The sequence below is a fragment of the Montipora capricornis genome, chromosome 4, assembly GCF_036669925.1.
Source record: "Montipora capricornis isolate CH-2021 chromosome 4, ASM3666992v2, whole genome shotgun sequence".
Lineage (NCBI taxonomy): Eukaryota > Metazoa > Cnidaria > Anthozoa > Scleractinia > Acroporidae > Montipora > Montipora capricornis.
In genome coordinates, this window is record NC_090886.1 from 38442963 (window position 1) to 38455462 (window position 12500).

The 12500-nt window shown below is 37.9% G+C and overlaps 2 pseudogenes; one reads left to right on the forward strand and one right to left on the reverse strand.

Annotated features, from left to right (window-relative positions):
• The window catches only part of LOC138046892 (zinc finger protein 420-like), a 35112-nt pseudogene that overhangs the window by 13868 nt on the left and 8744 nt on the right, over positions 1–12500 (forward strand).
• The window catches only part of LOC138044928 (uncharacterized), a 6054-nt pseudogene continuing 2876 nt past the window's right edge, over positions 9323–12500 (reverse strand).

Genomic DNA, 12500 nt, shown 5'->3' on the forward strand with positions numbered 1-12500 from the left:
TCACTAATGGTTCGTGGTATAAACAGAGAAGAAGGTATCTCAACAAAGAACAAAGTGTTACGAAAAAAAAAGAAGTCCATACTGGACAGAAGCTCTATAAATGGAAGAAGTGTGGGAAGGGTTTTAGTCAAAGAGGAAGTTTAACGACACATGCCAGAATTCATACGGCCAAAAAACCCTATCAATGCAAAGAGTGTGGCAAGTGTTCTAGCAAGGCAGAAGCTTTAAGGAGACACAAAAGAGTGTATATTAGAGAGAAGCCTTATCAATGCAAACAATGCGGCAAATCTTTTAGCCAAGCAGGTCATTTAAGGACACATGAAAGAGTCCATACTGAAGAGAAGCCTTATGAATGCGAACAATGCGGGAAGTGTTTTAGTCAAAGTCAACATTTAAGGACACATGAAAGAGTCCATACTGGAGAGAAGCCTCATGAATGCGAACAATGCGGCAAGTGTTTTAGCCGAGCAGGAGATTTACGGGCGCATGAAAGAGTCCATACTGGAGAGAAGCCTTATGAATGCAAACAATGTGGTAAGTGCTTTACCGTAGCAGGTAATTTAAGGGCACACGAAAGAGTGCATACTGGAGAGAAGCCTTATGAATGCGAACAATGTGGAAAGTGTTTTAGTCAAACAAGTCATTTAAGGGCACACGAAAGAGTGCATACTGGAGAGAAGCCTTATGAATGCGAAAAATGCGGCAAGTGTTTTAGTCAAACAAGTCATTTAAAGACACATGAAAGAGTCCATACTGGAGAGAAGCCTTATGAATGCAAACAATGTGGGAAGTGTTTTAGCCGAGCAGGAGTTTTACGGGCGCATGAAAGAGTGCATACTGGTGAGAAGCCTTATGAATGCAAACAATGTGGTAAATGCTTTAGCTTAGCAGGTCATTTAAGGACACATGAAAGAGTCCATACTGGAGAAAAACCTTATGAATGCGAACAATGCGGCAAGTGTTTTAGTCAAATTCAAAATTTAAGGACACATGAAAGAGTCCATACTAGAGAAAAGCCTTACAACTGCAAACAATGTAGCAAGTGTTTTAGCCGAGCAGGAGATTTACGGGCGCATGAAAGAGTCCATACTGGAGAGAAGCCTTATGAATGCGAACAATGTGGTAAATGCTTTAGCTTAGCAGGTCATTTAAGGACACATGAAAGAGTCCATACTGGAGAGAAACCGTATGAATGCGAACGATGTGGCAAGTGTTTTAGTCAAGCTGGAAATTTAAGGACACACGAAAAAGTCCATACTGGAGAGAAGCCTCATGAATGCAAACAATGTGGCAAGTGCTTTAGCCAAGCAGGACATTTAAGGAACCATGAAAGACTCCATACTGGAGAAAAGCGTAATAAACGTAGGCTAATAAGAAAGTCTTTTCGCAACAGAAGAAGTGTTAAGAAACATGAAAAAGCACGAGAAAGTTCTGCAAGTGCAAATGAACACGAGGTAGAGATTCATTGCCCCTGCACTTTGCAAGAACGTAGTTCAAACCAGAGTGTAAAACACAGCTGCTGGCTTTGCCAGGAGGAGTTGAGCAGCAAGGAGCTTCTTCTTGCACATTACCAAAATCATATCACGTTTGAGGAGCCGTCAACCTGAACTAGAGAGGGTTTTGCGTTATTTGGTGTTTTAAGGACGGTGCATACTAATGCAAAGGTATTTTTGCCCCGGTTTATGATTATACAAGAAATGTACATCATAACAAGTGTCCAAGAAGAAAATTGGGGGTAACCACACATTTTTCAAAGATAATTGATGAATAATATTTGTAAAAAGCTTTAAAATACAAAGCAATGTACGGCGTTGGGATGGTTTGTTGCGCGTATTACCACCCGTCCGAGATTGTGTATGGTTTTATACTTGACTTACTCGTTGGATAATTAGTCCCCATCAAAGACCTTTCCTTGAAGTATGATCTTGCTGAACAGAGCACTTTTTAACTGGAATGCGTGACTTGGATTTTCCAGAAGGTGGCGCCCTTGTTTTTAGTCACGATAGGCATACGAGTGTTCAGTTATTCGCACTTCATTTGTTCACTTCGCAAAACAGGTAGTTTTATATTTTTTAGACACCGTTCTTTTGTAGTTGAATACGACAATAGATTTTGCTTTATTTACTTGAGGTTAACTCAGAACTCTTTCAGGGCCCGGTTGTTTGAAAGCCGATTAACTTAATCCACGGTTAGCGTAAACTTTTGTTTCATGTTTTTAACTTTTTGGTGAAAGTTTCGTTTGCTTATTTGTGTCTTTCAAGAGTGACTTCTTCTAATGTAAAGTTTGGCCGATTATCAGTAATGAACACCATCTGGGAGTGGAGAAAGAAACTCCTTGGTTAATTTTTAATGTGGGTTTAGCGTTAATCGGCTTTTGAACAACCGGGCCCTGATGTATATAAACACGGAATCCGAATTGTTCGATCTCGAATACGATCGGTACATAACTCACCGAAACTCTCCTTTAGGTCGGTTTAACTCATTCCTGCCGGTAATCCCTATACTGTTCGGTAGATTTACTCCTTTGGATGCTAATATTCAGGTTTCGCCAGCTATATTCAAGTCACTATGCTTTCGAGTGTTTTCAATGAACTGTCCTTTCGAACAAGGGTATGTTCTGTCATAACAACGACGGCCCTGCATCTTATTTTCCCTCTTAATTAAAGTTAAACCGCGAAACGAGTTCGAAATATTGTCGATCGTAAAAAACAGGAATAGACTTGTGGGTTTTTTTGCGTTCGAGAACGCATTCTGATCTTGTCAGTCCTGCGGGAAATCCCTCGGGTATCGATTGTGATGCCATTCAATCTTGTTCTGGCACAAATAACTTCGATCTCATGTGATAGTGTCGTGTCCTGGATGGGTGACCGTCCGGTAATACCCCATGCTATGCACGCTGAGGTATGGAAAGCCATAACTTTCGTAAGTATTCTTTATTCTTTTGGTCTTGAAGTTTTGTCTTGTGGTGTGGTTTTGTTATTATGTGGTAAGGTTTTGTCATTATGTGTCGAGGGTTGATGGTTACGATAATGTGTTGAGGTGTTCCTTTGACGTGCTGTGTTTACATTTTATGTGGTAAGGTTCTTTCATGACGTCGAGTTTCTCCTTTTTTGTGATTATAAACACAGAACGTCAAAAGATGACCTCAACACATCGTGATGGAAACTCAACACGTAAGCAGCAAACCTCGTCATATAATAACAAAACCTCGTCACCTAATGACAAAACCACACCACATGCAGAGTAATTTTGCCACAGTACACTATGACAAAACTCCACAACCTCAAGACCAAACGAATAAAGTTAAGATTACATTAGAAAGTTATGGCTTTCCATACTGGGAAGTCACGTTGTTTGTTTGGCTGTCTAGCAAGAAAGGATACTGGTATCCCACAAAATAACACACGTATTCCACAATAGTTTTTAAGAAAATTATTAGGAACAAGACAACAGTCAAAATACTTATTTAGTAAATAAACCCCTTTGGGCGGTTGGTATGTGGGCTAAAGGCCTGGCCAAACGCTCGCAACATTTCAAGACAACATCTTGCAACATTGTTGGGCTCAACATGCTGCGTACGTTTGGCCACCCTGTTGCGATATGTTGCGTGCGTTTGGCCAGTCCATTCAACACATGTCGCAACACGAATTTTTCCGAATGCCCCCATCGTCGCTTAGAGGAAGGACAAATCTCTCAAAGACTTTTTTTTCAGAGCTAAGATCCCTCCTTAACCTAAAAAGCTAGCAAACCCTAGTTTTTAGCGCCACACAGGCATTCTCTTACAGTCGCATTGTAGAAAGAATCACGAATCTCAGATAAAAAGGTTTTCAGCCTAGGGTTCTACTTCTTTCGCCTTGAAAAAAACAAACAGGAGTTATCTACGGTAAGGAGGATGACAGTATTACAACCACCGATTCGGATCGTCATACTTCACGAAAATAATCTCAATATAAGTGCTTTTTGAGAGGTTTTCTCCCTATCCACAATCGTCAGACCTTAAAGGATTTATAATATTATGGTTCAAAGTCGAGAAAATTCCCATACATTCACTGTAATTAATGCCTTGTTTGTCCCCCAACCAACATCTATCAGTGCAAAGAAGTAATCACCTATGTATTAATTTTGATATCGGATTTCCAACATTTTCATTGGCTCGCCGGACACACGCTATCATTTCTACTACCATGGTCGAAGAACGCGTCAGCATTTTTGCAGCTCTGAGAAAAAATGGCCGACATAAGCCGTTTCAGACCGGAACAGACCGGGGCAGAAATCAATGCTTTAGTCAATAATACTACCCCCGGGAACACCATGGAGTTTTTAATAAAACAATTATTCTACTCGGTCTTTCTGGATAAAATGTTTATAACCAGCTTCATATCCAGTGCGCCCTCGTACAATAATTGTTAATTATTCCTGATAAAACTGAGATGGCCAAAGAAAAAGAGTATTTACAATACACGCAGAAATTCTGACTACACCAACGCGAAACTTCAATGTGAAAATAGTTTATTGCGGGCACGTCAGTCAGTCTGCTGAACAAAATGACCTTCGTTTACCTGACTTGGTTACAAACTGGACATCAGATAACACTGCCCGTGAAAATGGACAAAATATACTGCATTACTGTAGGAATAAACTAAGCAACAGTGCCGTGCCAGATACGAAACACCACTAAAAGCCGCCCTTTAGAAGGAGCCAAAAATATGTGGAAACGTATTCCTCGTCTAATGCAACGGCACCAAACCCCGAGGAAAGGGTATACTACTATACACAAGGAAAGATAAGCAGACAGCGCAGTTCAAAAGTTAAGAATAAAGTTAAAGCATTAGCGACTGACAAACACAGAATGACGAAAAACTCCCGCCAAACTCCTAAATAGTCCTAACCTATCCCGTAGCCACCTACGGTACTCTACGTCGTGCGTCAGAATATTCAATTCCTGACTAACTCGTTCCCATTTCACTCGACCGTCAGAAATTACACTTTTATCCCCATTCTTCCTTCGGCTCGCTTGCGTGACTAAAGCAATCTCGTACCCAGAGTCCTCGGGCTTTTTGGTGAGCGGGCTAGATTTAACTAGCTACATTAAAATAAGGGATACATGAAGTACTTACCCAAAGAACTCATGCAACGGAATTGTCCTAGAGTTTCAGAAGATTCGAGCTGTTGTGAGCTAAAACTCACTTACAGAAGGTAAGAATCTTTGTTTGTTGCATTTTGAGTGAGATATCAGTCTCTTGAAAGTTTGTGGGCCTGTCCAAAATATGGATGATTTGCTCGAAAGCGATAGAGGACAAACTAGAAAGGCTACAAAACCAAGCACCACGCACAAAAACGTGACATGTTCGCACTGGGTAAAGGGAAAAATATCGCCTTCTTTTTCTTCAAAATAGAAGAAGGTTTCAACAGTTACGATTGATTTTCAGATTGTTAAAATCACAGTCATGAGCTAGCCTTCGAAACAGACCGAAGAGACCATTCCCTTCTCAATATTCCTATTGCTAATTAAAACTACGGTGTACCATAGGACTAAAGACGTTTCAATATTCTGCCACAAAAGACTGAAAAAAAACTTACCTATCTCAACTATATTCATATCTAAAAAATGATGATAGCAAAAACCACCACTTCACTTATACATGTAGATAAAATTATACTCTACAGGTACTCTGTACTTTATGAACATATGTATTTTACATTTCATCGGCTCCTTCGATTTATCCCGTGTTTTTTGTTGCACATACATTAGTTTCTCATCTATTCTTATATTTCTGTTAACTTAATAAATTTTTATTGTATGTATACCATGTTTCATATGTCGGCTCACATGTAGTAATACTAGCGTGTATTTTACAGAATTTTTCTGCACGGTAAATAAAGCCTCTAGAGTAAATAATGCCTGTCATGTACTAAGCACTCATAGAAATGAATAATTATTGAACAGGGCCCGGTTGTTCAAAAGCCGGTTAATGCTAATCCCAGATTAAAAATTAACCGAGGACTTTATTTCTCTACTCCTAAATGCTGTTCAATGCTGATATTTTGCAAAACTTTACTTTAGAAGAAGTCAATACTCAAAAACAAAAATAAGCAAAAGAAAGTTTCACCAAAAAGTTAAAAACATGGAACAAAAGTTCACGCTAATCCTGGATTAAGTTAAACGGCTTTCAAACAACCGGGCCCAGATTGATGGCTGTAATCGACAACTTCTCAGCTGTCTAAATGAAGGCCTCGTTTATGTGGAGAAAAGTTGTTCCGGGTAGAAAGGTCACCCACCTACCCAAACTACCCTGGGCAAGCCAACAATTCCTACACTTACTCGCAAAATGTGGCAAACCATTTACATGAGAAAAAAAGTTGACTCAGCTAGAAGGGTAGCATCCACTCCAGGACCTGCCGATCAAAACAACAGACTCCCCTCCCCCCACCTTAAACCTTTGCAAAACAACTCTAGGACAAAAGTGAAACGTAGCATGGGACATATAGGAAAAGTGTTTAATCGGAGTTAATACTGTATGTAGATTAATACATGTAGATCAATAATGTTGGAGCGAAGTGAGTGAGTGAGTGCCATCCAAGTGCCTCCTATACCTCATGGCATGGTTACGTCATCTATGAACTAAAAAGGAGCCTTGATGTTCGAATGAACAGACCACATACTAAAACTTGGTAGATCAACTTTTCAACATCAGCTTGCGCTGAAGCATTTTGCCACGTCTTGTCAAAGCTTGTTCCAACTTATCTGCCTATAAGAGCAAAATACATAGACAGTAGCACTTCTGTAATGGAAAAATATTTTTCTAAGGGCACATTGTTAGTGTGAAATGGAAATGATCGATATAAATATTGATTGAAACACCTTCTACATGCAAGGTTGAAGTATTTGCTTGGAATTTGAACCTTTTCACAAGAGAAATAGCTTCTTTCAATTCTTAAAGTATTTTAAATTGTTATTGATATATACTGATACCGTTACTGCTTCTTATTACTTTGTGAATATACTCTTTTGAATGTTGAAGAAACTTATCAAGCTAGCAAATTGGAATGGATAATATACATGTCCTAGTTCATTTAACAATACACTGTAGACCTTGAAAAATGAAAACTTCAGCACCTTGTTTGATTTAAATCAAGAAATTGTTTGAAACTGATTTTAGTATAAAAGTTTAGGTGAAAAAGCAAGTTGAAGAGTAAAATTTTAACATGCGCCTATATATAATCAGTTGTACCCCTTTCCTAATGTAAGAGTTGAAGATACTGACTAAAACTCTAAAATATTTACATAGAAAGAATATGAGAAAATAGCGGCAAGAATGATAAATGAAAGGCTAAGGCAAAAGAGACTATTAAAAGTGAAATAATGAAGTAAATAACTAATTAACTAATTAAGTTTTGGTTTAACTAAGTTCACGAATAAAAAGCATTTCAAAAATCAAACAGTCGAGTTTACTCTGACATTTTTTTCAAAATCTTGAAATTTCTTTCCATGGTCTAAGGATCCTTTCCATGCTCGTCCTTTATGTGGTTGCAGATTGTTGATCGCTTATGTTTCTCCACACATTGATGTTAGGTGTGGACTCGGAAAGCCCACAGTCTGCATCACACAGACCACACTTGTAATAATAGACAACGTTTTGTTGTTTTACAATTGGAGATTTGTGTTTTTTCGAGTTTTAATTGTCCTTTGATCATGTGACTTGTTAAAATGGGCTGGACATCGGCATCAATCTTTCGGCTGAGATCAGTGAGTTGGACCAGGTGTCTTACTGCATTTGCTGATTTCTGGTCTTTGCACAGCAAGACAATTCTGATGTCCGGCCCATTTAAAATGCATTTTACTCAATTCGTAATCTTTAACCCAAACTGAACAAACAGCGCAAAGTTATGTACTTAATCATTTCACTTTTAATAAATTATTGTCTCTTTCACCTTAGTGTTTCTTTCATCATTCTTGCCTCGATCTTCTCATATTGTTTCTATGTATATAGTTTAGTCAGTATCTCATAAGCATTCTTCCAATTCATTATAGTGTATATTTATTTAAGTTTGTGTTAAAATTTTATCCTTCAACTTGAACATGACCATTGAACAGTCGAAACGTTGTTGTTTGATTTAATTATAATTAACATTGCACTACATTTTAAGTTTCAGTTTAGTTTTCTCACATAAGGTCACATTTAACAATTCATAAAATTCACCTTGTTAGTTTTGATAAAGATGGCTGACAGTCATTGAAACTGTCAGAGTTTAAAATCTTCCGTTTTTGAGGCAGGTATGTTTTACAGGTCAAAGGTCAGGTTTACAGGTTGTTGTCTTAACAGCTCCTAATGTAACGGTAGCCCAAAATAACTGTTTTTAGGCCTACGGCTTAATATTAATAAAGGGTTAGGGTGATGTTTTATCATTTTTACAAAAGTAACCTGTAAAACTTTCTGTGAGCTGTAAAAACTACTACCGCCTTTTTTTGGGCGGTATTTAATGAACAAGTAAACCCCTTTTTATTTTTTTGAATCATTACAGTAGAGTAAATAGGTAAGCAAGTAATCTATATTTAAAACACGGAAAATCATTTATTAAGCTACGAAAAAAAGTAAAAGAAAAAAAGCTTTACAACTGTTTTACATGATTGATGTGTGGGAATCCGATATGCCAGATACCTGCTTAATTACTGTATGTGTTTGAAGTGCCCAACAGCTTTTGTATTTATTAAGTATTGGGGCAAATTGTTCCACAAACAGACCCCGCTATAGAGTGTTTTCACACACGTGATCAGTAACCAAGTTTTTCCATCCAAACAAAAGAAAACATTTGCATGATAAAAGAGCTCAATTCCCGGAGGATTAGGGATGGGGGAGGGGGGGGGGAACACCAACATGGCCGCCGTTCCTTTGTTTAGGGACATTAACATGGCCGCCGTGACGTCACGTGAAAACACTCTATATAACAGAAACTTCGTTTCAAATAATTGTCATTCCAGTTAGTTGGAGCTTGTAAATTTATTGCAAATTGATACCAGATAGAGGTTTTACAGAGTATGCAGGTTGAAACAAGAATGAGTTAAATAAGTTTATGTTATTCACCGGCTGGGAGGTCCGTATAGGGAAAAATTGTGCCCGAGGTCTTGAGTACGGTCCGAGGCCGCAGGCCGAGGGACTTACTCAAGGCCCAGGGCACAGTTTTTCTTTATACGGACCGACCTAAGCCGGTGAATAACGTATTTATTTTTTCAGCTTTTTTTTTCTGAAAATGAACATGGCAAACTGGTTTACAAAAAGTCTTTCGACGCGCTCTACCTCGCACTATCACAGTTGAAATTAACTTATAACTGAAAAAGCGCACTGTTCGCAACGCTCAGAGAAAAATGATAGATTAACGATAAAACAGAACTTCAAATATCTCGTGGTGCAATAAATATAGTAAAAAACAGTTACAATTCATAGCGAGCACAGAGAAATGAACTAAACAAACTAAACAATGTTTGAAAAATTCTTACAAAAAAGGCGAATAATGTTCTACGTATTAAAATGCTGTCTTGTCAAGAATTGAACGAAAGTTCTTGAAACTGGAGGGAAAAAATTTGTCAAAAATACTCAAACATCTGTCTCTGCCTTCATATCTTATCATTTCAAGGATTCATCTTTGTTCTCCGTCAAGTCCTTCACAAATCAATGCAAAACTTACACAAGCAAAAACTTGTTAACATCAGTTCATGCAAACTCCATAGCGTTGCGATTGTTTGCTTGACTATTTTAGCTAAAAATCCGTATTTTCTTAAATGAAGCAAAGTAGAATGAGATTATGAAAAAGAACTCCAAAGAAAATAACGGATGTCAACCGAAAAACCGAGTTCAAAAAACTGCTTCTCAGTGTAAGTTGTTTTAAGTTCAACGGCGTACGTGTCAACAGTTCAAAAAAACCAACAACTGGAAAACAGCAAACCAGCAAAGTATTGTCAGCAAAATCATGTGAATACTCACCTTTTGAAGAATAACGAGGCCCTTTATTCCAGTGGTGATGTTTTTCCTTCTCTTTGCAACGGTTAGTGAGCGAAAACTTGCAAATTAAGAGGTAAAATCTAACGTTCCGTCGCGCCGTAGTAAAAACATTTTCATTTCAGTACGGACACATTCAGTCGGACCGTGGTCCGTGCTTATTTATGGCTAGTAGGAGCGAGGATGGCACCGTCGGTTAGTGCGCGGCCTTGGTGCAAGAGGTCCTGAGTTCGATTCCCGGATCTCGCATCCTTGTTTCGACTTTTTTCCTTGCCGTGTAGCTAAGTAGCTTTAAATACCCGTAAAACAGAGCACTGATGGAGAGGGGGGAGTAAATGAGCGCACCGTGGACCTCAGGTTGGTCAGTTGAATTATTGTTACGAGTTACCGACGTTTTATATGGTTGCTTTACTTTTTTGCTTAAGTTTACTTTACTTTGTGATTTAAGATACGGAAACAGAAGCTGGTAGGTTGCTTTTGTAGAAAATAGTCTTTCTATGTGTAAGGCATAAGTAGATGCCCATAGTACTGTAGATACATGTAATGTATGTTAAGAATGGAGAATCTGAAAGAAGTCTATCCAGCTTTTGAGATAGAGGAGGGAAGCTAGCTTGTTTACTCTGAGAAAAATTCAAAAAACTTAAAGACTTTGCTGCAAACAGCAGTAATGTAGGGTTTCCAATACAGGCTTGTGATGTATGATAATTCCAAGGACCTTTTTTATTCCTTCCCGTGAGCAACAGGAGCGTTATTTACATAAATTTATGTTCGTTTCTGAGGGGTTAACAATGATCTGTTTAAGTCGTGGATGGAAAAAAGTGAATTCAGATTATTGACAAGATAATTCGCAGAAGAATTCAAAGCTTAGATGTTGTTTTTTAAATTTTCATTTTCATTATTATCTTTTAATTGATTGTACAACTAACCAAAAAAAATACATACACATATGATTAAACTAGAAGAAACAGAAGGAACGAAAAAACAATAAATACAGATGCATTACAAGCAGTGCTAACAAATTAAATAAATAAATAGATAAATGAATAAAATCCCTAATATACACAAATTAGCTAGTATTTGTGCTTAATTTTACTGTAATAAATTACTGAATAGGTCGAATAATTACTTGGTACAAGTCTCAAAACAGATTGGAAGGAGGAACATCTTGGAAAAGAATTTTTGTCACAATGGAACCCAGTTTCGCACGGCCAAATGCGCTTCGATACTTTGATATCGAACATTGTACCTTTTATCGCGCAATTTCAACCAGCTTTGAAAGGCTTAATAAACACACTGTTGGACAAATGGCATTTAATTCAAACCAGCCTAATCTCAAAGAGAAATTCAAGGAATGCTCCCTTGGTCTCTTACAAAAAAGGAGCAGTGCTTAAAGATATGCTTGTTAAAGCAAAACTGTGAAGGTTACTAGAACACAATGGACACAGCAGGAGTCACGTTGGTCTGTCAAACCCATTTTACAAACACACGTTACACAAAATTGACATTTTTACAAGCCTCCTTAATGGGCAACAGGTCTGTAGAAGGTGGGCAACCGCAAAAAAACCATGGGCAACCAAGAAAACGAAACTGGTTGCCTAAAGGGAAAATTAGTAAAAGAGTACACGAAGTGTCGAACACTGATTACTCTCTGGACTTCCTGTGTTGATGTTATCTGCCTCGTCGTGTAGCATTTCTTTTCTTCTCTTAGAATGGCTCCCTGATCTTTTGTTTCGGTTCCATCGTTTAATTTCAACTTAACAATATTCTTTTCTTCGTATTTTCTTTTTTTCAAAAATGAGGAAATACCTAGTGTTTTTTTTCACCATGCTCGACCCACCTTGCTTTCCCGCGTACCATTGCGCCCTTCACTTTTTGTTCCATTATTCGTTTTAATCTCGATTGTGTAATCTGTATGTGTTTTTTTTCGGAGCAATGGGTTGTTTTTACAGTGTTCCGACTTAGACAATAGATCATTTAATTGCTTTTGTAGCTTTTGTTCCTCATTTCTTCTGGTTTTAGCTTTTTTGGCGTATCCTATTGTGAATTCTCTCATTTCCATTCATTTTCACGAGGTCCCACATCAGTCCTTTGTCTTCTAAAAAGCTGTATTTATTTCTATAAAGTGCCCCTGTGACCTGAAATACCAATTCTTATTTTTCTTTGGATTTCAAAACTATGTTAACTAAACAATAAGGGACCAAATTTTCACTCACTCACTCACTCTCACAACCCGGTGACATTGTGTGTAGTGTGCACTACTACCACAAAAATAAATGGAGATGTAAATTGCTTGAAATCCTTCCCTAAAAGCCGAAAATAATCAATTATTATTATTATTTAAGTGCCCTCCGTAACTCTGGGAAATTGCACATATTCAACAATCCTTTTCTGATCTCATGAGTGATTGTAGACAGTCTTCATAAATATTCTTGAAAAGTCCGGGCCAGACCAGCATCTAAATGAAGCTGTGCTAAGGGGTTTCTAATTGGAAGTCAATAGTGCATT